Source organism: Boleophthalmus pectinirostris, unplaced genomic scaffold (genome assembly GCF_026225935.1).
Source record: "Boleophthalmus pectinirostris isolate CB_2022bp ecotype Guang Dong unplaced genomic scaffold, ASM2622593v1 HiC_scaffold_22, whole genome shotgun sequence".
Classification (NCBI taxonomy): Eukaryota; Metazoa; Chordata; class Actinopteri; order Gobiiformes; family Gobiidae; genus Boleophthalmus; species Boleophthalmus pectinirostris.
In genome coordinates, this window is record NW_026571190.1 from 7548706 (window position 1) to 7576425 (window position 27720).

General features: G+C 38.9%; 1 pseudogene; it reads right to left on the reverse strand.

Moving 5' to 3' along the window:
* Nucleotides 1-3340: 3340 nt before the first annotated feature.
* LOC110158258 (cytochrome P450 3A30-like) lies at nucleotides 3341-27720 on the reverse strand (annotated as a pseudogene).

The window sequence follows — 27720 nt, forward strand, 5'->3', positions numbered from 1 at the left end:
GTCAGATGCAGTCCTGAGTTTACAGCTCTGATTCGCAGTACTGCTTCCTGTTTACCTTTGATCTGATATCAAATGAGCCAAGCCAGCACCTTCAGTCATTACTTCATTGACCCAAACATTGCATAGTAATAAGAGTGCTCTGTATTATTTGATAGTAATAATAAAAAATATATACAAAATTAGTCAATGTGAAAAATATATACTATGTGAAATTGAGAAACGTAAAATTGTTATCACTTAAAGGTTCTATATTGCACAAAATTTACTCTTGTGAGCTTAAGCCATGTTAGAATGTTGTTACCTTCACAAAAACATAACAAGACTTGAGTTTCGTTTCATTCGAACATTTGAGTAACCCTTTATTATTATCTCCAAATCTCAAAATGCTCTGTTCTACCTTGTGATATTTTGTAGTGGTAGTTTTCAAGTTAACAGCGACATTTATCTATCTTTAGCTCAGTAGAGATTGGCAATACATGCATCATGTATTTTGGACTTCCGGTCATTGCGCAATGCATACTGGGAAGGATTTTCCGAAAAAGTGAGCATCAAACCTCCATGTTTGATTTCCCAGTGGGATGTGTCTATTGTTAAAGCTGATCTTTTCTAGTCTTTTGAACCATATCGCTTTTGTTTCTTGTTCTGGTATTGTCATATTTTACTGTATTTTCTGGACGAAAGAGCGCACCTGTATAAAGCCGCATCCGCTCTGTTTTTAAAAATAACGATATACAAGCCGCACCAGGCTATAAGCCGCAGATATCTATGTTGAAAAATTTGATATTTACTGCATGTACAGAACGATTTTGTACTGTAAATGTACATGTATGTACCTGAACAGATTCTTTAAACAGTGCCTTTTAACACGGCAACAACTTTGCTCATTAAAACGGAACAGAACCAAGAGAAAATAACCGGTATTTATTTACCTTAATTTCTCTTGTGTTTGAAACCACAAGTCACTTTAATCATCTTCGCTGAAACCCATGAAGTCCTCTTCTTCAGTTTCGGAGTTGAACAGCCTCAGAAGCGCTTCGTCACATCTGTCTCCGTCATCCTCCGGTGAAGTTGACTCTGAAGGGACGCCATTCTCTTCGCATAGCAGTCCAGCCTTTCGGAACCCCTTGGTGATGGTGGATTCTTTCACAGCACTCCACGCTGTTAGGATCCACTGACAGACATTAGAAAAGGATGCTTTTCGCATGCGGCCAGTTTTTGTGAATGACTTTTCACCACTTGTCATCCAAGTCTCCCACTCAACCCGGAGAGCGGCTTTAAATGCTCGATTCACACTGATGTCAAGTGGCTGCAAATACTTTGTTGTACCTCCAGGAATCACAGCTGGAATGGAGTTTGTTTTCTTGATCGCTGCTTTCACAGAATCTGTGATGTGGGCCCTCATGCTATCCAAAACAAGCAATGCTTTTTTCTGGTGAAAAAATCCTCCCGAGCGCTTGCCGTAGCACTCCGTTAACCATTCCTTCATTAGGCCTTCCATCATCCACCCTTTGGTATTAACTTTGACCACAATGCCTTTCGGAAGTTGTTCTTTCGGCATAGTTATCCGCTTAAAAATCACCATTGGAGGAAGTTTTTGTCCGGATGCCGTGCATGCCAGAATGCAGGTGAAGTGCGTTCTCTCGTGGCATGTTGTTTTCAACAACACGGATGATGCACCTGTCTTGTTAACAGTCCGGGTTAGAGGCAGATCAAACGTCAAAGGTACTTCATCCATATTTATGATGTCGTCTGGTCTGATGGAGTTTTCTTGTATCTTTGTTTCAATGAATTTGTGGAAATTTTCAACTTTTTCCTGATAGTCAGCAGGGAGTTGCTGACAGAGAGTGGTCCGTGCCCTAATGGACAGGTTTTTACGTCTCATAAATCGGAAACACCATGACGGCCCAGCTTTAAAATCTTCAAAATTCATTTCGCGGGCGATTGTTTTGGCTTTCAGTCGGATCTGTACAGTGGATACACCTTGGCCACCTGCTCTCTGTGTGTTCACCCAGTCCTCCAGGACATTTTCAAGTTCAGGCCACTTGCTTTTATGTCCTCTGAAAGCCTTTTTTGACTTTTGGCATTGTATGAGCTCTTCACGCTGACGCCTCCATCGTCTCACCATAGATTCATTGATGCTAAGCTTGCGTGCAGCAGCACGGTTTCCTTCCTGGATAGCAAGATCGATGGCCTTCAGCTTAAAACGTGCATCATACGAACTTCTTCGTGCCATTTCCATGATGAAGGGGTGAGGATTTTAAAATAATTACCAGTTGGTAATTTCTCGTGCGTGTTCTATCTGCTGAAGAAAAAGTACCGTATTCTTCTTTGCATTGATTTTTCGTCTATCTTATTTTTTATTCTAATTCCGGTTAGAGCGCCCCTAGCGGTGGAAGAAAAATCCACAGAATAGCCGCACCTTTATTTAAGCCTCATGGTTCAAAATCTAGGGAAAAAGTAGCGGCTTTTCGTCCAGAAAATACGGTAGTTTTGGAATTCAGACATCGTAATTGTGTGGTTGTTGGATATCAGATTCAGAAGTTTGCGAAATCCATAATTGCAAAAGGGAATCGGATCTGTGTGAATCTATGTGCAACCTCGGTTCAGACTGTTTCCCTTCCCAATGGAATTGAAAAATAGTGAAAGGTGAAGGCGATGGGCAGTATTGATCCACAGGAAGGACCAAAAAGGAAACCTTTGACTGCCCAAATCATCTGAGTTTGCAGCGAACATTTTATATGTGGAGCGCTCAACCTTTGTTACGAATTTAAAAAGTCAACACCAAAGTGAAAAGCACCAGCTGCTCGCCAAGAAACACCTTCCACTGCAAAGTGACCAAGACATGATGTTGTTGTAAAACCACAAGAACAAAAAAGTGTGAGCTCAGCCTTTGTCTTCTGTACCTCTCGCTTAACAAATGGGATGATGGCGCTCCACATACAAAATGTTCGCTGCAAACTGCCCATCACCTTCACCTTTCACTATTTTTCAATTCCGTTGGGAAGGGAAACAGTTTGAACAGAGGTTTGCAGTCACACAGATCTGATTCCCTTTTGCATTTATGGAGTTTGCAAACATTCCGAATCTCGTTTTCTGCTGTTAGTATCCAACAACCACACAATTACGATGTCTGAATCCCATAACTAAAATATGACAATATCAGAACCAGAAACAAAAGCGATATGGTTCAAAAGACTAGAAAAGATCGGCTTTGTCAATAGACACATCCCACTGGGAAAACAAACATGGTGGTTTGATGCTCACTTTTTCGGAAAACCCTTCCCAGTATGCATTGCGCAATGACCGAAAGTCCGAGATTCGTGATGCATGTATTCCAGGCCTGAAATCATCCAAAGGATGTGGATGGATTTTAAAAACACAGTGGAGCACTTTCTGTATTACCACATGACATCACAAAGTGGAGTATTTTCCATTTGAAAGAAGAACTCAGCCTAAATATGCAGGGTTTGTGTGTTAAACATGTGTGAATGAAACAAAACACAACTCCAGGTCTGTCTGTGATGAAGAAACATTATAACACATCAAAAAATAGCATGATATGAGTCCTTCAAGTCACTTTTTTAAACTACAAGCTTTTTTTTTTTTTTTTCATTTTGGTTGTGTTTATTGGAATGAAACATTTGAAAAAATAATGTGTCTTTACTGTGAGCTGGCTTGCATCTCCACAAACCTGTCACTTATTTTTTATAGTGGCATAATGGATCAATTTTCCATTTCTATTTGTATTCTATGCCAATTTTGTTTGCCTTTTATTTAATTATATTTATATATATTTTAAGGCTACGTTTACACTGAAACTTATCACCTTATTACCGTATTGGAAACGATCTGCATCCAGACACGTCGTTTCTGTGTCCGCAAGTCTTCCCTATCCACACAGATTTGAGCAGATTTGTTTACGTTTTACAGAAACACAACTTAAAACCGTATGGCTAATTTGTATAAACTAAGCATTCAAAAAGCGGCTCACTATTGTGCACTGATGTGGTTCATCTTCTGTTGGACTAAAGGACACGACTCAGTGGAATATGAGTGTTCTTTCTGTGACAGAGGGGTGTTCTGCTGATGGTGAGTCTGTTCTGTGCTTCTATTGCGTTGGAGATGGATCATGTTAAACTTTTCAGAGATTATACATCCGCAGGTCGTACACACAGACCGTATATATGAATGGACATGTATTCTAGCCTCTTCACATTTTGGCAGTGAATTACTTCGTGGTACATAGACATACACCAGCATATCAACGTTTTCAGGCATCCACACAGTGCTGAATCAGATCCGTTCTCAGATGAATTCGTGGGAGTTGGCGGCACCAGATCGTTCCGTCTCTGGAGTCGTATTTCATCGGATTATTGTGGATGAACACTGCATCCACAACGAAAATGACTCGAATACAAACTAGTGTGGATGGGGCCTAAATCTCAAACCACTGGCTGCTTTAAATCCTTAAATATGACAATTACAACTTTACATTACAATAAAACCTAACTGGAAATATTTCTCTTTTGTCAAATACTTTACTAATTTCAGTAAGTAGCCCATAATAATTCAAACTATAAATTGTAGAAATGTAAGGTAGAAGTGCATTCAGGGTAAGTGCTCATTTCCTTATATGTCCGACCGCAGCTGGATCTTTAATCTAATTGGTCGCACAGGTCCCATCATGCCTTGATGGCTCATCTCCAGGGGGATCTGAGGGTCAAGGCAAAGAGGCATGAATTAATGAATGCACCCTTTAAATCAGAATGTTTCAAATTTTACCAACCAGACTCTCTTGTTTAAAGGGGGTATTTTATTTCTATGGGATGTTAAATGCTGGCACATAACGTATTTAGATCAACATGTTACCTTTTAATGTTATGACAATGATTTATTAACTGAAAACAACACATTAATATCTTTCAGAAGTTTCATTTTTGTTTAGTCACTCCCCCTTCAGAGCGCTATCACAACACAATCAGTGTGCCCTGCCTCCTGTTAAAGGGCCCATCTCATGCAAAATCAACTTTTCAGAGCTTTCTACCTTCTAAGAGTGATGTGTGGGCCTTGTATATGTCGCCGAAGTGGTTTTTAGATTGATTCAGCCTTTTTTTAACAAACAGCGTATTTCTGCCACCTTCCCACGTGACAACGAACTGAAGCTGTTACAACGATGACATGGCAGCAACACCTATGACGCATTTGACGTAGCAGAAAGCACTTTGTACCTGCCTCCCTCACCCGCTCCACCACCCCGCATCGGCTGACAATTCCCACATGAACACCTAAACAAAAGCGAAAGCATCAGCTCATTGTTCTCCACTGCAGTGTACACGATATAATAAGTTTATCTACTACCGTTTATTAATACTTTACCAATCAGTAATGTTCAGCTGATGTTGACATGGTGCTTGCGCTTCGTGCACCTCAAAGTCCTTGTCTGATTCCAGGTCCAACACATAAGGCTGTTTCGCCATGATGAATAAAAGTTTATTCCTACCACTATCAGGGTGCACGTCTGTCTCCCCCTCCCTCCCTGAGATGGGCGGAGGAAGGGCGGCTCACTCAGAGCCTACGTCACGTTTGGAGGGCGGAGCCTGTGCTTTCTCAGGACGGGCGGGGGGATGAGCAATAGCTGGTGTTTCACAATTCCTGGTCTGTGACTGTCTCCAAGAAATCAGTAAGATTTCAGAACTATTGTGTAATGGATGTTCCAAAACCCAAATTGTGCTTGTTTATGTGCAGAAGATACAATGTGAAAAGAGTTATTTTGCATGAGATGGGCCCTTTAATGAAACGACTGCACATCAGAACAGGTTTGTCAAGTTGCCGTGCACAGTTTTGTATCAAGTTTTTGTATATTTATGGAGAATTGTCATGTGGGAGAATGGGTGACGTAGGCTTGTGGGCTGAGCCTTGTACAGAATCTTACAGCTAACTATAAAGAGGGTTTGAATAGGGCCCAACAGAGATCACTAAATCACTCAAGCATGCATGGATGACTCTAAACTTGATGAGAGAATAATGTCATAACATGATAGAAACTAAAGAAAAGCATAATACCTTGTCTTTAATATATGATATCACTTTACCCAGTTGCTCACCTCTGTCTCCTCACACACACTGAAGCTGTAGTGGCGCAGGACGTCCACCAGGGCCAGTTTGACCGCAGCCTGGGCGAAGCGCATTCCCACACAGTTCCGGGGCCCCACTCCAAACGGCATGTAGGAATACGGATGGATCTTCTCCTTGTTCTTTACTAAACCTGAAATCAATGATTGTTACAGTTTATTAAAAATCATTTTAAGTTTTTCATTGATCGAAAACATTGGTTAATTTTATTAGGGTATATTTGATTAAGTCTGCAAATTGTCTGTCCGACATACACTACTAGTCAAAAGTTTGGACACGTGTTTTCATTTATGGTTCATCTTTATTTCCATGATTAGATTAGATTAGAAGACATCAAAACTGTCAATGGACACAAACAAACAAAACAAAAAATAAACTCAAACTAACTCAAAACCTGTTTCACATTTTTAGATTTAAAAAACAGCCACCCTTTTTGACCCTGTCAGGGCACACCTTGAATTGAAAACCTTTTAGGAGACTTTATTGTAAAGCTCAATGAGAAAAGGCCTAGGGTTAACAGCACTGTCAACAAAGCAAAGGGTGGATACTATGAGGATGAAATAAATAATACTAAAATATCTATATAAAAACATTGCTACATAATTCCAGAAATCTTGCTCCATATATTTGATGTCCCCAAAAAAACAACATTGATTCAGAGGTTGTATCTAAACTTGTGACTGTCGTATTTCAAATTGATACAGTTCAGTAAAAAGTAAAGGATTTCAAGCCCTTACTTATAACCCATTTTCACACAAAAGCCAAAACAAACAAGTGTGTTGTTAAAAGCATGTCACTCCCAAAAAGAATCTGTTATACCGTTGCCCTGGTCACTGCGTATTCATCCACATTTACTTGTACAAAGGGCTCACCATATAAGTACCTAATGACGATGTCTTTGTTTAAACCACTACCTGAGCAAAGTTCAAACACACCCATTTTCATGATTAAAAGAGTGAGTATGTCACATGTGTGTCAAATGTGACTTTACTGCCTCTAAACAAAATTCTAGCACACAAAATTGATAAAACATTCCAAGAAATACTCTGATATAACATAAAATGGATTCTTGTGAGCTTTAAGACGTGTTTTGTTTCATTGACACGTTTGATTAACCCTTTATTATTAAGTCGCACTTTTTTTTTCATGGTTTGGGTGTTTCCTGCGACTTATACTCCAGTGCGACTTATATATTAAAATTTTCCAGCCTGACAGCCACGAGAGGCTCTAGGCTTATGTATCATATATATGCTTGTGTATCAGTATCTGCTGCTCCTGTTACTCCTGTACCTCTGTCAATTCACACACTACTGCGCATGACTCCTGCAGAAATAGCCGCTGTATCGCTGCAAATAGTGAAATATTCAGCCGAAAACGGTCATCGAGCAGAAAGAAAGAAAGTTTGGAGTGAGCGCGAAACTTGTGAGGAACTGGCGGAAAGCAGAGATGGAGAACACAGGTTCACAGATGCACCATGTAACTTCCCTGGAAGTCACTGGATGAATCAACCAAGGCTGGACTTCAGTGACAATTGAAACCATCCTGTCGGGATTCAGAAAGGCCAGGATAATTCTAACTGGAACTGGTGCTGAGTCTGTCGACAGCTACACAGAAGAGGAAGTGGCGCTCCGTTTACATCATGGATCTATGGTTTATCTCTAGAGGTCATGCAGAAGTGACACAGAGGATGAAGAATTCAGTGGATTTAGTGATTTGGAGTGAGATCGTGAGTTTGATAAAACTTATGTTAGGTTGTTTATGCAATTATTATCTGAATAACTGTTCATATGTTACGTTAACATATTAACAGTTAACACACTCTGTTGTTATTACTATAACTTGCTTTTCAAGATGAAATGTCGGTTCCTGGTCTCTGATTTTACAAAATACATTTCCCTAAAAAGTGCGACTTATGTGTGTTTTTTTCATCTTCATTGCACACTTTTTGGCTGGTGCAACTTATACTCTGGAGCAACTTATAGTCTGGAAAATACAGTAGTCTGTCTACATCTACAAAGCTCAAAATGCTCTGTTCCAACTTGTGATGTCATGAAGAAGTAGTTTTCAAGTTGACGCTACCTTTTACCTTTAGTTCAATTGAGTCATTTCCAGGGCTGAAATCTTCCAAATACTTCTAGTGAAGGTGTATGGAAAGGCTTGAATATGCAGGGTTTGTGTGTTTAACGTGTGAATGAAACAAAACACAACTCTAAGTATGTTTCGGATGAGGAAAAAACATTCTATCACATATCATAAAATAGTGTAATAAGTTTAAATATAATCATATTTACTGTATTTTAGTGAAATTAATAGTCCAACCTATTATAAAAAGTAGCACCTATAGATTCTGATTAACGGTACCTCTCTGGTCTGAACTCCTCCGGCTCGGGCCACAGCTCTGGGTCGCGGTGCAGGGCGTAGAAGGGCGCCATCACCACCATGTTTTTGGGGATAGTGATTCCTTTAATAGTCACTGTTTCCTTTGCAACACGGTCTGTACGAGCGATGGATGGGTATAGCCTTAAACAAAGAAAAGGCAAGTTATGGAATTATATTATTTATTTAAGTTTTTTTTTTTTTTTTTTTTTTAGGATGGATAAAAAGAGATAGAGAAAAAGAGAGAGACAAAGAGAGAGAAAGAGATAGAGAAAGATTACTGCATCGTTTATGGACTTGGGTTATAAATATCTGGTCAAAAGTTCCTGTCAATAGCTTTATCATATCACTCATTTGCTTTGTGGCAGTACAAAATTCTCTCTAAACTCTAATGACTTCACCTGTAACTTTAATACAAGCTAGCACATCTATTTCCTAATTTAGCATCATAGAGAAAAGCCTGCACGTTAATCCTACACTTACCTCAGGCTTTCATTGAACACACAGTCTAAGTACTCCATCTGCATTAGGGCCTCATACTCCACCGGAGCCTGCACACAAACTGTAAGTTACCTCCAGACATCAGCCAAGACTAGGCCTGTATAATACTAGTGTTTCAGATCGGCTTAGACTTCGTATAGTCCTAGTGAGCTGTGTATGTCTTGTATGTTGAGCAGGCTCTATATCACACAAAGCTGAAACTGACTGAGCTTAAAGGGCCCATACTACACCATTCTCTGATGTATGTTATAATGTTGTTTCCTCATCAAAAACAGACCTGGAGTTGTGTTTTGTTGCCTTAACATGTTTTACACGCATGTGCACACTGCATGGAGTTCTGTCCATCTGGAACTCTGCACCACCTTGTGATGTCATGTGGTATGAAGTATTTGATTGTGTTTTAGACTCAATAATCTCTGCTAAACAAAGGTAAAAAGTAGGTGTTAACTTGGAAACTACCACATCATAACACACAGTGGAACAGAGCATTTTGAGCTTTACTATTAGCCTGTCTACATCTCTGTGCAATGAATCCAATTCCAATACAGTTAATTGAGATGAAGATTCATTTGTAATGATCAATGATCTGCTTGGGTCTTTTTAGTGGAGAGGTGTGCAAACAACCTTCTGTCATGAAAAACATGGGGTCTGGAACAGAAGTCACTCAGTTTAAACGTTTAAATGTTTGTCTTATTTCTTGTTTGGGAAATTATATTTTTCACATGTATATGTTTATTTATATAAAGACAAAATAATTTTTTATAAAAATTTGTAGCCATAAATATAAAGAATATAAAGAAGTGCATGCATGTATGTATGTACGTATGTATGTATGTATGTCAAATTTATTGCTGAAAATCGGAATGGACCTGCTTGAATATATGCAGTATATGTAAGAGAGTTTAAAGACACAGCATGGAAAATTTTGCAGCCCCCCCATGACAAAAATTCTATAGTGCACCATCAAAGACTTAGGCTACGTTCAGACAGCAGGGCTTAACGCTCAACTCCGATTTTTTTTGTGTGAAATCCAATGGTTTGCGAGGTTGTTCACATTTCCAATTAAATGCGACTTGTATTTCGATCCCCTGTGTGAACAGTAAACGGCCCGAAAGTGTCCCGCATGCGCACTGGAGGACACGATGACATAAACCGCAGCGAGCGTGCTCTGTGTTTACGGAAGTTGTCCAAACATGGACGTGAGCATTGAGCACCTGGAGATTTTAAAGTTCCTCTCGTACCGGAGCCAGAACATGAACAACTTACTTGTTTTAAGGAGGAGATTGAGAAGGAGAAAGACAAGGTTTTTTGGCCGTGGTGTTTTGTGGGGCAGCAGCAGCGACGTCAGTTGAAAGGAACGTGTGGATGCGGAGACGGAGCCAAGAGTGGTGAGTGGTGATGTGCTTCACTTCAGTGACATGGAGTTCATTAACAATTTTCGCCTACTTCAGTGCAGAATAGTGACGTTTGTGGCGATGAATGCACTTTGGCCGTTCACACTGAAGTCGCATGTCAAAAGATCGGATATGTATCGGTTTCAGGAGCACATATTCAAGTGGCCTGGGTCGCATTTGAAAAAATCAGATTTGTGTCGTTCAGACTGTCATTAAAAGATCGAATACAGGTCACATAGAAGCCAAAAAATCGGATTTGGGTCACTTCAGGCTGCAGTCTGAAAGCAGCCTTAGTTAAGTCCTACCTGAGTTCTAGTTCGTATATAACCTTCTGATTTGTAGTCAGTCGGTCTATTATTTTAGCCCTAGATGTTTTTTCCTCCTGACACTTGCATTAAAAACAGTCCTATCTTCTGGTCAAACTGTGCTGTACTGCATTTGTTTACGTCATTTGGGAATGTGGCATCTATCTCCCCCTGAAGGCGGCTCATGGCATGCGGGTTTTGGGCCAGATTGTAGGCGAGAAAGGTGAGAGCCGAGGCACTGGTGTCGTAGCCCCCCACCACAAACATGACCAGCTGACACAGGAGCTCGTGGTCACTCAGCACTACACAACACACAACATCCAATCAGACACAACTCATCAGACATTTAACATCTGCTCATGGTTTAATGTGCTAATAAGTTTAAAAGCAGAACCAAGCAACTTTTCTACTTGGAGATGATAGTGCTTTGCTGAAATATTCCACAGTACGCCATTAAACTAACTATCTTCATGGCCACAAGTAGGTAACTAATGTAGAATTTGAACTTAATGTAATTTGAATGGCAAAACATGAAATAAAGCACAGTATTTTCACAGGTCAAACACAAAAATTACAAAAACTAAACCTTATCTGAAGAGCAGTGAAATAAATACAAATGTTTAAATAATTTCATGTTGTCAATATAAAGCTTTTGTCACTTTAGACTTACTCACAGTGGAAAGAGAAACCATAACTTAGCATAACTTAAGGAGCAAACAAGTGCATTGGGGGATCAGGTTGCTTTAAAAATGTATTTATATGTAAGGTCCTCATCAAAGAATAGGCCACAATAGCATCAAAAAGAGACCTGTAAAACATTTTAGAACTTAAAAATAATAATAATGCGAATGTAAAGTGCAAAACTCTGAGATCTGTGGCACTCTGACAATAAAAGTCCTTTATATTATGAAAAGGACAGCCTACACATTTCCACGCACAGTGTCTTCTCCAGGGCCTAAAAATGTTTTAAAATAGTTCTCCAAGCCCTTTTACTATTTCATACTGTTACTGTTGTTTCAGTAAAAAGTATGAATGAAGTAGGAGAAAAAGTAGCTGAGTAAATGTAATTTAAAGAAACTTTTGAAGGGACATTAGGGCTAAAACTTTTAAGCTGTAATTGATAATAAAAAAGGTTAACATATATATCAGTTTAGCAATTATAGATTTATTTATTTCAAATCAAAAATGGATGAATACACTTGGACATACCTTGTTCATAGGTCTCTCCCTTGAGCTTGTTGGACGACTGAACTTGGTTGAGGTATTGCAAAAAGTCTCCATGGTTCTGAAAAATATTTAGACACAAACACTTTTGAATAGAAAGAAACATGCTACATACATGCTTATAATCTATGACAGCTATGAATCATTATGTTATAATGTGGACATTCTAAATCTCAATATTTATCTGAGAAGGTACCGTATTTTTCGGACTATAAGTCACTCCGGAGTATAAGTCGCGTCAGCCAAAAAATGCACAATGAAGAAGAAAAAAACATATATATTAACATTTTGGGGAAATGTTATTTTATATAATCAGAAACCAGGAACCAACATTTTAACTTGAAAGGCAAGTTCTAGTAATAACAATAGAACAGAGAACAACAGACTGAATAGGCATTAGTATGTTTACGTCACATATGAACAGTTCTTCAGATAACTATAGCAAAACAACAGAACAAATTTACCAAACTCTCCATCTCACTTCAAATCACTAAATCCATTGAATTCTTCATCCTATCATTTCTGCATGATCTCCGGAGGTAAACTGTAGCTCCATGAGGTAAACGGAGCACCGCTTTCTCTTCTGTGTCGCTGTCGCCAGACTCAGCATCAGTTCCTTTTAGAATTATTCCAGCCTTTCTGAATCCCGACAGGATGGTTTCGTTTATCACTGGAGTTCAAGCTTTGTCCATCCATCCAATGACTTCAAGAAAGTTGCACTGTGGATCCGCCCATTTGCCGTAAAGCTGTGTTCTCCATCCCCACTTTCCGCCAGTCCCTCACAAGTTTCTCGCTCACTCCAAACTTTCTTTCTGTTGCTCGATTATTGTTTCACTACTCGCAAAACAGCAGCTTTTTCTGCAGGAGGCATGCACAGGTGCAGTAGTAGCAGATACTGACACACAAGCCTAGAGCGCGTGTGAGTCAGTAGTGTCAGTGTGAAAATTTTGATATATAAATATGTTTGAAAACACCCAAACCATGAAAAAAGTGTGACTTATAGTCTGAAAAATACGGTACATTGATCTAACAAGGTCCATGTTAAAAAACAGCGGTGCCCAAAGGGTTCTGACGTCACCATAAACGTCATCACAACAAAGAGCCATGCAGTTGCTGGCACCTCTGATGGATAGCTGCAGCTGTCACACACGAGTAGTCATTTTTATTTTTTTTTCATTTGCCAAAATGAGTAAAAATACAGTTGGAGGAAGTGACTGGAGTGAAGGAAGTCTGGAAGTCCCTGCTTAGACTGCTGTCCCCGCAACCCATCCCTGGATAAGAAAATGGATGGATGAATGGAGTAAAAATACAACTGGCGAACAAAGTAAGTACAGATGAGTGGGCGTGTATTGTAGAGATGCGCGGATTGCGGTTACAACCGCAGACTCCGCGGCTAAACCGCGGGTCGGGCGGATGACGTGACGAAAAATAATATTTTAATTAAATTCGGGCGGGTGGCGGATTCAAATAAATAACTCTGAACTCGGAGCAAATGGGAGGAGACCGAGCGGATGGCGGGCGGGTGCTGTTTTGAAAAACTGTGGTTGCAAATGGATAGCAGGCGGATGATGAGTTTTGCGATGCGGTTGCGGATGAAAAAGTAGCCCATCCGCGCATCTCTAGTGTATTGGTGGTGACAGTGAAAACGGTAATAAAGTTAACACGAACATGCATGAAGTAAAATAAATACAACATGGTTAAAAGATCTAAAACATCTATTTTGCAGAACAGATCCACTTTAAGTCTTTCACAAATTGAGTTGTGAAAAAGCATTATGTGTTATCTACTTGGAGTATTAGTCCAATGAGGTTCATTTGGTCTCCTGATAATTTATGTTATTAGGTTCTTTTTTCAGCCCAAGAGTTTGTTTGCTTACCTGACAGTTTGGACTGCTCACTTAGTGCTCTTCCTCAGAGTATAACAGATGAACAAGACAAACATGTAGAAGACAGACACATTCACAACGCACTAAGGCAGTGCCAATACCCAAAATGGGCAATAAACAAAGGAAAACAACAAAAGAAAAACAGAACCAGAAAAACAAAAATAAAACAGAAAAAAAGAGCACCGGCATGATAACATTACCGTACATCAGGGGCATAACAGAAAAAGTGCAGAGGGCAATGAGAAAACACAATATGAACACACCACTGAAACCATACAGAAAATTCAGGCAATTACTCCTCCACCCAAAAGATAAAATAGAACCGGAGCATAAATGTAACGTCATAATGTCCTGCAATAAAACATACAATGGGGAAACAGGGAGGGAGTTCAGTAAACGAGAAAAGGAATATAGGACATGAATGCGAGAAGGAAACAGCGAAGGTGAAACACGAGCAACAAAGCACAAAGCAGAACAGGAATAACTCAAATTAGCCCTCTCTGACCACTTTAAAAGAGAGAACCACGTTATGGACTGGGACGGAGTAAACATCACTGGGACAGAGGAAAACAAACACCGTCGCTGGATTAAAGATGCAATCGAAATACGGAAACATGCCCACGGGACGATAAACCGAGACGAGAGGGCTTTTTTACTCTCACACACCTGGGATACTGTCCTGAGGAAGTGGGACTGTAGATGGCGCTGTCGCAATGCATCCACCAGTAGGAAGACAATGCCAAAAACTGTTTAAATCAGCTGACCGGACAAGTCACAGCAACATCACGTGATCACCTCTGAGGAAGACCTCGAGCAGTCCAAACTGTTAGATATAGATATGAAAACTCTTGGTCTGAAAAAAGAACCTAATAACATACTTTGAGTACGGCATTCTAGTAGAGTTTCCTATTTTCAATAATGATTTGTTTTGGATTCAGATCAATACTCAGATGTGTCCTTCTGACCTTTCTTGAACTGTCACTTCGATCCTGCCTGATCTTCTTCACAATGTTTTTAAAGAAAGCAAAGGAAGTCTTGGAGAAAAAAGCGAACCCCAGCCAGTCCAGAACCGGGGTGAGGAAAGGGAAGAAACCTGGAAACAAACACAAACAATCACACACAAAATCAGCTTTAAAATTGCCTTTAGATTGGGAAAAAAAACACCTAAACCTAAAGCGTGCAGTACCTAGAGGACTAAAGAGGAGAGTGAGTTGGGGCGGAGTCTAGAGGACTAAAAGGGGGAGTGAGTGGGGAGGAGGAGAGGGGGCTGGGGGACTAAAGAGGAGAGTGAGTGGAAGGGTAGGAGGATTGGGGTCTGGTGGAGTAAAGGGAAAAATGGGAGATGTGGGGGAGAGGACTAAAGGGAGAGTGAGTAGGAAATGGCGCTGGGGTCTGGAGGACTAAAGGGGAGAGTGAGGGTTCTGGAAGATTAAAGGGCCGAGGTAGGGTTCTGGAGGACTAAAGGGGAGAGGTAGGGTTCTGGAGGACTAAAGGGGAGAGGGAGGGTTCTGGAGGACTAAAGGGGAGAGTGAGTGTTCTGGAAGACTAAAAGGGAGAGGGAGGTTTATGGGACACTAAAGGGGAGAGGGAGGGTTCTGGAAGACTAAAGGGGAGAGGGGGGTTCTGGAGGACTAAAGGGAGAGTGAGTGTTCTGGAAGACTAAAAGGAGAGAGGGTTTTCTGGAGACTAAAGGGAGAGGGAGGGTTCTGGAAGACTAAAGGGAGAGGGAGGGTTTTGGAGGACTAAAGGGAAGAGTAAAGGTTCTGGAGGACTAAAGGAGAGAGAAAGGGTTCTGGAAGACTAAAGGGGAGAGGGAGGGTTCTGGAAGACTAAAGGGAGAGGGAGGGTTCTGGAGGACTAAAGGGGATGGGGGGGTTCTGGAGAACTAAGGGGGAGTGTGAAGGGGACAAGCAGAGGCAATTTGGAGGACTAAAGGGAAGAGTGAAAGGGGAAATGGAAGAAAATGGATTGTTGGATGGCAATGACAACAAAATAAGACAGACTCCTGAAACCACCTTCAGATCAAAGCTAGAATTAAACTACGAACAAACTAAAATCACCTATAAACATAAAGAACAGGACGGGACAAGTATTCAGGAGATTGGTATGATCTAAGCAGCTCAGAAGTGGGATTTGTTGGTCACATTCAGGTCTGAACTGGCACCTATCTAGAATTACAACTGGGCTAAATAAATCAGGAGTAAGCATAGTAAAGTGGAGTCACCTATTAACATGAATAGAGGGATGGAGACGTTGAAGAGGTTGGAGGCGTGGTGCATGAGCTCCTCGGAGGGGTTGTTGGTCACGTCCATGTCCACACTGAGGATGCAGGTGCCCATCACGTCTATGGTGTATGAGCCAAACACACTGGGACACACAGAGCAAGAAGATCAGGTCAGGTTACATACAGGATGTCAGGGAGTCAAGATTTTATTCAACAAGTGGTCATCTATCTATCTACACGCAAATCGCTGTTATTTTATTATATTTTTGCAATCACAATAACAATCTACATGAAATAAAGGCTGCAATAATTTCCTCCACAAACAACAAAATGTCCTGTCTTATTCTGCATAAAAACTGCTAACCCTGTAGTTCAGATCTGTACAAACATGTGCTGAAATGTGATTCTTGTATTTGTCTGTCAGTTCTTATTTTAGTCTTGTTGTGAATTCTTTTGAACATGTTTAAAGTATGAACTTTGAACAGAATTCTATTATTAAACATAAATGACAAACCTAATTGCAATCACAATGTCTGCCCCAAAATTTTGCTTTTATTTTATTACTTTTATCACTTTATTACTTTAATTACCTTTTTAATATCCTGCACATTTTTACTTCAGCCAGCTAACATTACATCTATAATAAATTAAACTGTTTTGAAAAAAAAAAAACAGTTGCTTTTATGATTGAAAAATATGTATATATAAATGTAATAAGCCAAAGAACTTAAATGCTCCCCTCCCTTTACTCTCCATATTTAGTTACTCCCCTTCAGAGTGCTATCACAACACAATCAGCGTGCATCCCATTAATGAAACGACAGCACATCGCATCAGGTTTGTCAAGTTGTTGTGTACATTGTCGTGTGGGAGCATGGGTGAGGTAGGCTTGTGGGCAGCGCACTGGACAGAATCTTAAGCTAGCTGTAAAGAGGGTTTGAATAGGGCCTGGGAGAGATCGCTAAAATACTCAAACATGCATGGATGACTCTAAAACCTCCTCGGGCATGTTCTTGATGAGGGAACAACATTATAGCATGGTAGAAGCTAACAAAACACACACACAAAAAGATTATCTTTAAAATAAATGTACAAATTCACAAACTGATTTTCATCTATCTCCACAAAGCATGTGGCATTAAGCTCTTGCATTTTTCACCTCTCGAGGAGCACATGAAGGCAGTATAAGAGATTCTCAAACTACTTAGTCAAAACACAGTAATGGCCACCACACTTGTCCATTCCCCTCTTCTGTCCAGAGGAGCAGAGCAGACACTTACTCTTTGACAGTGATGACTTCACTTCTCTGAGCCCTCTCCTTCAGCCTCGTCACCATTTTAGAAGAGTGGTATTTCATCACTTTGAACATCTGTTAGAAAATAAGAATAGTGCATGAATGCAGGGAGTCATATTTGCTCAGGTTTACCAGGACGACACACAGGCTGTGGGCAACGTGCACCACCAGTCAAAAGTTAGGACGCACTTTTTCATGTATGTTTTTTCTTTATGTCAGTAATGATTTACACTGTAAATTCTCACTGAAGGCATTAAAACTATGAAACAAAAACTCAAAACAGCTGTAAAGTGAAAACCATTTCAAAAAACTTCATAATGAAACACAATGAGAGAAGGCCAAGGTTTTACAGAGGCTGACAAACCAAAAGGCAGATATTTGGATATAAAATATATATTTAAAAAAATATTTTGTTAACTACATAATTTCATATACCTTGCTTCATATATTTGATGTTTTCTGTATGTATATAAAATGTAGGAAGCAGTAAACATTAAAAAAAAAACATGGAATGAGACGGTGTATCAAAATTTTTGACTGATATTTGACTGGTAAAAAAAATCTAACTGGACCCTACTGGTGGCGATCAAAACTACCAGGTAATAATAGTGTGATAATTATATGGAGATTCATAGGACAACTTATGGTATGAAAATATGTATGCATGTGTTTCAGCGTTCTGTTATAGGGTTAAGATACATTTTATTGTCTCCATTCGGAAATTTGTCCTCTGTATTTGACCATCCTTCAATGCCATTAGGACAACCTCTCAGGAGCAGGGGACTTATTTTCCCATTTTGAACTCTGGAACATAGTATGGGACTACCATAGCTGGAGTATTTTACCAATTGTGCATGTTTTCAAAATTACATTATGATCAGAACTCCATAAGACTCAAATGAGAGTAACGTTACTTCAAAACAAATTAATATTTACTCAAGTGCAGTACTGTGTAAGATTTTGGTTTGAGGTCCGTCACCTGCTTGTTTCTATGGATATGTCATTGCTCTGCCTGGAATGTTCCACAGTATGACATTAAACATCTCTACTCTACATTTATTCAATTACAGGTGGTTTTATAGCTAAAAAATACTTAGAAAAACAGACATTCTGACTATGAGTGGGGTCGCCACTCCTTTAACTTGACCTGGTTTGGTCTCCATGATGATAGAAATAATGGAATTTATGTGCCATATTGTGAAACATTCCAGACAAAGCAATAACATGTCCATGGAGGAAAAACATTTGACAGACCCTCCACCAGAAAAGCTACACAATACACCTTTAAAGGGTAACTGTTGGGAGGAAAAATCTGATGTATACTTTCAAGTGAATGTAATTTGAAGGACAAAACATGAAATAATTACAATAATAAACCATTACTTAAGGAAAAGTATGCTACTAGAAAAGTAAAATTTCTTTGAAAAGGTACTCAATTAAATGCAACGGAGTGAATGTAACTGAGTACTACCCACCTGTGACTTTGAGTATAATGCCCAGTAGTGAGCCTCACCTCTTTGACGTGGCCGGAGGTGTAGGCTGGACTGATGACGTTCCTCAAGCGTTTCCACTTGTCGTCCTCAGACAGAGTCATGGCATCTCGGAGGTCCCCAAGCAGGCCCAGGTTCTGCAACCACAATGTTTCTTTTGCTTTACAGAAGACATATTGTGCTTAAGTCTGCTACTCATAGGTTTCAGATAAACAATTCCTTCCCATACAAAAGATGGTTTGAATTGCTGAAAGGGTTTACATTATGTACCATTGACTCTTGTGAGCTTTAAGCCATGTTATAATGTAATGTAAACCTCCTCAAAAACAGACCTGGAGTTGTGTTTTGTTTTATTTACATGTATCAGTATTAGTCTGTCTACATCTCCAAAGCGCAAACTGCTCTGTTCCACCTTTGGAACCTTGTACCTTTTGTTCAAAAGATAACAGAAATTTCGAAGGCTGAATTATCCAAATGATTCTTGTGAAGATGTATGGAGTTTAACAATTACCACATGACATCACAAGGTGGAAGTCAAGTGGTTTCAGTCTGCGAGAAAAACACAGCCTAAATATGCAGGGTTTTTGTGTTAAACATGTGTGAATGAAACAAACCACAATTCCAGATCTGTCTGCGATGAAGAAACAACATTATAAAAGATCTATGACATCCGTTGATGATTATGCTATAATTTGGATATTTTTAAGTATTCACAATATTCATCTAAAACAATTTATTTAAAGAAACGTACACTAACTTCTGGTTTGGAATTTGCAGATTGAAATTTCAGACTGATATAGAGTATCAGGTTGATAGGTTGTCACTGACTCAAGAAATTCTCGATTAATCAACTAAAAACGGGACGCGGCAAAAGCTTTCAGAACTATTACGTATCTCTATGTATCTGAGCCAAACTGCACAAAGATATGACTACATCTGTACGGAGTTTTATGCAAAAGCAACTATGTGTGGAAACAGTACAGGAACCAGTGTATGTACTGTGTAGAAAGAGATTACATTTCTGAATTATGAATTTAATCTGTCTTTTTGCATATGAATACAAAAATATACAAAATCTTCGGCTAGTTAACACACTCACTCACTCACTGTTGTCCCATATAAATCCTTATAATCAAATACAATGATATTTTTAAATGGATGACCTTTTAAGATTTCTCACGATTATGATACGGTGTTGTGTTAAATACGATAATCACCATAAACCTTACACTCTGAGACTTGTGCAGCTGGATACTGATACTTATGTAAATCCTCACCCTGTGGTTGGGGAAGTTGGTGAACAGTCCTTCACCAGAATAGTCTTCAGCATGTCCGGGTCCGTCACAGCTAAAACAGGCTGACGCAGCTCATAGAACCTTCACCAGGGACACAAAAACATGCACTTGTAAATAACTACAGTACTTTGCTGTAGTGTTGTTGATACTAAAATTTCAAACTTCATTTTGATACTATTCGATCCTCAATACCGGTTCCAATGCAGTGATGATGATGAAAAACACTTTATCTGGATAAAAGTCTACAATAGTGATTTTCAACATTAAATTGTAGTATTTTTTTATATCCCCATGTGGTCTTATATCTGTGTACTCCCTCAGTGGTACATGTAGGTTTCATAATTGTCCATGGGTGTATACTAGTCTATATGCTCTTATAGGCAAGTTTCAGGTGACGTCATTGTTATTAAAAGCCCGCGTTGCATGCTGAGAAATATTTTGGTTGGAGGGAAGAAACACGATAGCGGTCAAACACAGTGCGTAACCTCGCATATTTATCCCTGATAATGGTCAATTCCTGCTGCATTATCGGATGCACAAACAGAAGCACAGAAGAAGGAAAATGTCTTTTTCGTATTCCGAATGAAAAGAACCGCTAACGGTGAATTAAATGGCTTTCAAACATTCGCAGAGCAAACGTAGAAGATCCGAGCAAACCGTGGACTCCAACAAGTTCAACAACACATCGAGACTCTTGGAGGTTTTCATCTTTTCTGCTGTGAATGGCCCAGGAGTTTCCACCAAGTCATTGTGGATATCGCCCAAGTGAATATTTGACCAGGTAGTTGGCAATTCTGACCAAAAATTTGGTTTGGTCCACCTTTTGTCGGGGTTGAAAAGGGTGATTTGGCGTCCATCGATGCTTATGACCAATTTCTGGTCAAATCGTCTTCGAACCTCTGCCATTAGAGTGGAAAAATAACCGGGATCAATACCCTTTACGTGCTTTCTCACTCCGTCCTTCATGTTGAATTAGTGTTTATTGCTGCAGACCACAATAATTCCCAGCATGCAACGCGCGCTTTTGTCAACAATGAAACTCGCCTATACTTGCTCTGATACGCTCAAGTTCATTCTAAAATTGTTCACAAAAGGTTCATTTCTGTCCTATGAATGTGACTTTTTAGTACTACTTGCTCAATTAGTATACTATCAATCAATCAATCGAGTATACTAATTTTAGTATTGATTATTATCTGATTTTTTTGTGAATTATACAGAAAAAAACTATTTAACTAGGACAACACTGGTCTTAGTTTTAGAAAGGATTTGATCTAGTCTATCAGAACAGGATACGACCACACAGTAATATTAAAGAAATTACTACAGCGAGATATATTTGTGTTACTAAATTGCTACTTATTATTATTATTTACTTTTTTTTAAAAATTTGTAGTAGAAGTTTATCATTTGCATAGTCATTTGGAGCCCTACAAAAACATATAATTTATTACATAACATTTATTAATACATACTGTACATATACACAGTTACAGTCATGTGTAACTATGAGTGTATGGTAATGTTTCTGTTGTTTTTCTTTCTAGAGATAAACTGAAGTTTCCAGATGTCTTCCTTCGTAGAAACAAAAGCTCTGGAGCAGCTCACCAAGTCCTGTGTGGAGTTTGTGGAATGTCTTTTTCACTTGGATTTTAATGGGAGATTAAATATAACATCATTATATACCTGAGAGAACAAAACACAGGCGATAGCAGCCGTATACAAAGTTATTAAATTAAACGTGCATTGTCTAATTTTTCTTTTTCTGCTCCTAGTTAGTTAGTTATTTCAAACCTGCACATACAATTCACAACAATACAAATGCAGATACAACCATGCATGATTTGAAAAGGGGATAGATGAAGCAAAGTTTTTACATTTTCAATCCCCTCCCACCTTTAAATTTATTATTACCATTTATATTTTTTCTCTTTGTTATTATAATATATTGTGATGCGTGAGCTACTGTAAAGTAATTTCCCTTGTGGATCAATAAAGTTTTGTCTAAGTCTAATTTTTGTAAGATGATGCCACTAAGGCTATGTGTGTCTTGAAACCAGCAAGAAACTGATTCCAACTGGAAATGAATATAGAATTTTCTTTGTCTGTTTCCCAGAAAAAAAAAAAATCAAGGGAAGAACTAGCTTTTTAGTATTTTCTTGGCTGTGGTCTCCGTGTGAGTGTAACGTGAGCTCACCCCCAAACTCTGCCGTACTTCTGTGCACACTCCAGGTCAGCGAGGAAGTACACCTGCAGACAGAATACTCCTCTAGTTAGTATGTCCTCAAAATAAATAAAAAAAGAAAGAAAATGATACACACAGAGGAAGAATAAACTTACATAAACTTAAGGATGTTTGTCTTTTTTTATAAACCTTGTTGCTTTATCTGTAGTTTTTTAGCCTGATTCATCAGCCGGTTTCACTTTGTGGAAACCGTCTTACCTCGCAGTGTTACGAATTTGTTCGCTCGACTGTAGGCAGGTACTTTTTATCATTTAACCAATCGCTGATGTATGTAATGCGCCACTAACGGGGCTAACTGGTATATTAAGCTTTTCCCAAATCCTGTAGGAAGAAGGACAATAACGTCTTTCCTCTTGATAAAATTCACCAAACATTCTCTTTGTTCCGACTTTAAATCCTTGATCTTGTGAATCGTTGCCAACACAGAATATATAGCTCTTTGCTGATTGGCTGGTGCCTGAACTTGCACTTCTGGGGTTTTTGCGAACTGTCTAGTGTATTTTGATTCCTGACCTAGTTGCTGGAGAGAAATGAAATTGAGCAGAGGCACTAGGTGGTGCCAGCCTGGCTAGTAGTTTTCTACAGTATGACATAAAATTATTTATTTTCAGACAAGCAAGTGATGGGGCAAGTTACAGATCCAAACAGAAAGTGAGCACAGGCATGCTTCCGGCTCCATCGGCTCTGACTCAAATTCACTTTGTACTGGAAAAACGTTGCCTCCCGCCCTTTGTCAGGCTCCTCATTTTGATCTTAAAATATTTGTAATAACCATAGACCATATATATGAGTGGAGATAGCTAACCTGTTAGCCGCCGCATGCCAGACAGGAAGTTCACCTCTTCTGGCTTCTTCTAACTCTGGCTCCAATTGACTTACAATAGGATCTTGTCATCCTTCTCTCTGTAACTGCTGCAGTGAGCCTCATCATTTTGGTCTTAAAATGTTCATATTAACCCGCTCTACATGATCCTGAATTTTTTTTTCGCTATTTTGTCCGTCAAAAAAATCACAGAGTCTGGCTCCAGACTCTCTCCTGTAACCATGAGCATCGCGAGCCTCATTTGAGCGGCGCTGAACGCTGTGGAGGACGTCACACTCATTTAGTCCACTTCTTTTATATAGTCTATGGTAATAACCCGCTCTGCATCGTGTTTTATTTTGCTATTTTGTCTGTAAATAAATTCCTAATATAGATCTTGGCTCCAAATTCGGTCCTTTAACTGCTTGCCTCGTGAGCCTCATTTGACTGGAGACGCTATGGATGATGTCACTCTCCCTTAGTCCACTTCTTTATGCCGTCTATGGTCTTCATAGCCTTTGGAGTAACTGCATTTCTGTGCTGTACTGAGGGCTCTCACTGCCAGCTCAGTCCTTGTTATCTTGAGTCATCAGAGGTACTGTATAATACTCCCTACATCAGCAGCATAGCCATACTGGACTGTACTAGGCTGGAATGGACACTATCACAGTATTTTAAGGGTTTATGTGTCCAGGTGCTGGGTCCGTACTGATGGTAAATAAACTTGACTGTCTACTTCAGTGTATTTTCCAGCAGAGGTAGCTGTGTTAAGAGTATTTCACAATAAGGCTTTCAATTTAACTAAGCAGAGCAATATGAAGAAGCAGGTGTATGTCCCATCCATAAGAAAAGGTCTATACTTCAAAATGTGATTGTAGTTGAACTGATATTACCGCTCTATTTGTGTACAATCTCACTTGTTAAAAATAGGAATTTGATAGGAGTGATCGATGAACAAATCTTATCTTGACATTTTACAACACGTGTATTTTTAGTCTACAGTAATTACATGATAACATAATGAGTCACAGTGTCGGGCTAAATTAGCACTAGGGCTAATTGCAAAGCTTTTCAAGATGATGGGCTTAAGTATGTGATTTCAAGTGTTTGGTGCATGCATGGTTGTTGAAGAAAACTATTTTCCTGGTGTGGTATAGGATTTTGACCCCGCGGTGAGGTGACCCCAGGGTCAACAACATACCATATATTATTTTGACCCCGGGGTCAGAATCCTATTATGGTATGTTGACCCTCCCATAGAATATTGACCCCCCCCCCATAAAACATATTTACATATTTAAAAGTGTTTTTTGTAGATCTCAGATGCATTTTTTTATGTGGATTATAACTTTTGAATGTTAAAAATGACTTTTAAAGTTGTTTAAACACATATTTTACTGAAAACGAGATAAGTAATTATTAATTAGTTAGGTAATCAAAGTGATGTATAATGATTTGGAATCTTGTTAAAATAGACAGGGCTGATCAATTAAGTAGATAAATAGGGGAAACCTATGAGTAATCTGACCCCCCAATATGGTTATTATAACACAACATTCCTAAATTCAAGGTCATTATCCTTACAAACTATTGCCTAAATTGACATTATGATTAAGGATTATCTGAACATAGCAAATTAAAAACTATAACAATGTAAAATACAATATAAAAAGTGACAAGATTGCGATGTATATGCAATTTTAACAATACGTTACATTTACACAAAATACCCAGTCGTTCTCCATCAAAACATTCCTTAAAATACCTTAAAAGAAAGTGAATATGTAGCAATATATAATAAAAGTCAATTACATAAGAAATAATGATCATATAAGTAACTACTAAAGAACAAAGTAAGGGGAGTCAAAATCCTTTAGGGGGGTCACTTTACTATGTTCACCCTGGGGTCAAAATACTATCTCACACCAGTTTTAGTAACAGTTTGTGTTAAAATAATATCTGAAAAAGGGGGCAGATAACATAATGTGTGTGATGATTTTTAACTGAAGGTTTAAAGGTCCCATATTAAGAAAAATGGACTTTTGTGAGCTTTAAGCCATGTTAGTATCTTGTTACCTCCTGAGTTGCATTTCTTATGTATCTGCCTACACCTATAAACCCCCAAATGCTCTGTTCCACCTTGTGATGTTATGGAGTGGTAGTTCAAGTTAACAGCTATCTTTTACCTTTTGTTCAGATCGGCAATTCCAGGGCTGAAATGATCCAAATGATTCTAGTGAAGCTGTATGGAGTTTAAAAACACACTGGAGCACGTGTGTTAAACATGTGTGAATGAAACAACTCCAAGTAGACTATGTTTTTGATGAGGAAACAGCATTATAAAAGATTAGAAAATATCATAATATGGGCCCTAAAACTGCATTTAGGGTGACCAGACATCCCTGTTTACCCAGGACAGTCCCAATTTTGAGCCTTGTGTCCCCTGTCCCAGTGGATTTATCCAAAACCACTGATTTGTCCCAGTTTTATACAAGAAATGTCCCAGGTGTCCACATTTTTGACCAATCTGATCCATGCCAACTAGGGATGTAACAATAACCGAAATATTGTGATATCGTATTGTCAAAGTTCTCACAATAATAGCGTGGATAGTGTTGGGGAGTAACGGATTACATGTACTGGCATTACGTAATCAGAGTACAAATTATGAGTAACTGTATTCAGTTACAGTTACTGTTTCAGTGAGTGGTAATTGAATTACAGTTACTTTGCTGAAATAAATGGATTACATGGTTTTCACATTTTGAGCTATATCCCATTTGTTTTTGTTTTGTTTTTTTAATTTCTGTAATTGCCGGAAACCCAAACAGAACGTGCACAATAAGAGCTACGTAAACGTCTTGTTAATGTTAATTGTGGTCACACAATGGACAAGGTTGTTAATAATCGTCATTGTTAATAATGCGTTCTGCATCATTTTGAGTAAAAAACATAAAATATTACTGATTTTTACTGGGCTGGCGCCTTTATGTTTGTACTGAAAGTGACTTTTTTTTTTTTTTAATAAACAATATGACACCTAACAGTAGGGTGGACATAATTTAAAGCAGCAGTGATCTCATATAGAAAGCATTTCTCTACCAATAATCTTTTAAATATGGTTAAGGAAAGACTGGGCTTTTTATTGTCTTTTAACAGACAAAATATCTTATGTTAAGATTTCCTAATCTTTGCTACTTTACAGCAAACACATGCCTGTTCATGGAGACTTGGGCTCAACAGACAATTTGAAGAGAACAAACAAGAATTTTCAGGATGTGATTGTTACATTCAGGTAGTTTTAAAAAGCATGACAATATCAAGGAATCCAAAGTATTCAGATTACGTTACTCACCTAAAGTAACTTAATGAATTCCGTTACAAACTACTTTTTGGGGTATGTAATCTGTAATCTGTAGGGGAATACATTTTAAAAGTAACAATTCCCAACACTGATCGTGGACCCTCACAATATATCGAATCACAATTCTCTTTGCTTAAATAAAGAGTTATGGCAATAGCTAAAAAAAAAGAAAAAAAGACAGAGGAAACTACATAGACCATGATCCTTTGCTCCATTTCAGTGCAGACTACAAGAAGAAATAACAGTTCTAAACACTTTTAAGTCTTAGTTCTTTGGATTAAGTCTTGTCAAGACATTTTATGAGGAAAAACTAGAATATTAACAGTTTTGTTAGCCTCCACAAAATATTGCAGTAAATATTGTACCATGAGATGTATACCGTGAAAATATTGTACCGAGAGATTTGGATATTGTTAAATCTCTAATCGTGAGCCTCAGCACCATATTGTGACCTTTCCCACGATATCGCAATAAATATCGTACCGTGAGGTTCATACCGTGACGATATCATATCGTGAGACATGGATATTGTTACACCCCTAGTGCTATCAGCAAAGAGAGGCATAAACTGTCATTTGTTTAGGTAAAATACAGAAAAGCTGCTTAAAAATGACCAAAACACAAAGAAAATGTGACTATATTGATCACATTACTGCCGAGTGCAACAGCTTACACACTCGTTTCACAATTTTATTATTATCAACCATCTCAAACCAGGGATGTCCCACTCTATACGCATTGTCTTAATGAATGAAATTAACATAAGAATATAACATAAGATTGCTCTTCTTTCGACTCCTTTTTATGTTTTCCGAAAATAAAATAAAATACTGGATTGGACTCTTATTTCTGAATGCAGAAAGCTACCTTGTTGGTTTTCAGGAGGGTCCCAAAGTATATAACTGGTTTCGGCCCCGGGATTCCCATCTTCTCGAACACCCCGTGCGTCCAGGAGCCATACCTGCTCAACAACCAAAACAATGCGTGCGACAGCGTTACGCACGAACTCAAACTACACAAAACGACACTGGGACGTTATATTTTTACGTACACGACAAAGAGGCAGATAAAAGTCAGCAGCAAGATCCATGTCTCCACGGAAAATACGAGATAAGTCATGGCAGCTCCAAGGTGCGCTTCGGCAGTGGATTCGGTGGACGCACTATTTTTCTACCTTGCACGTTTTTGC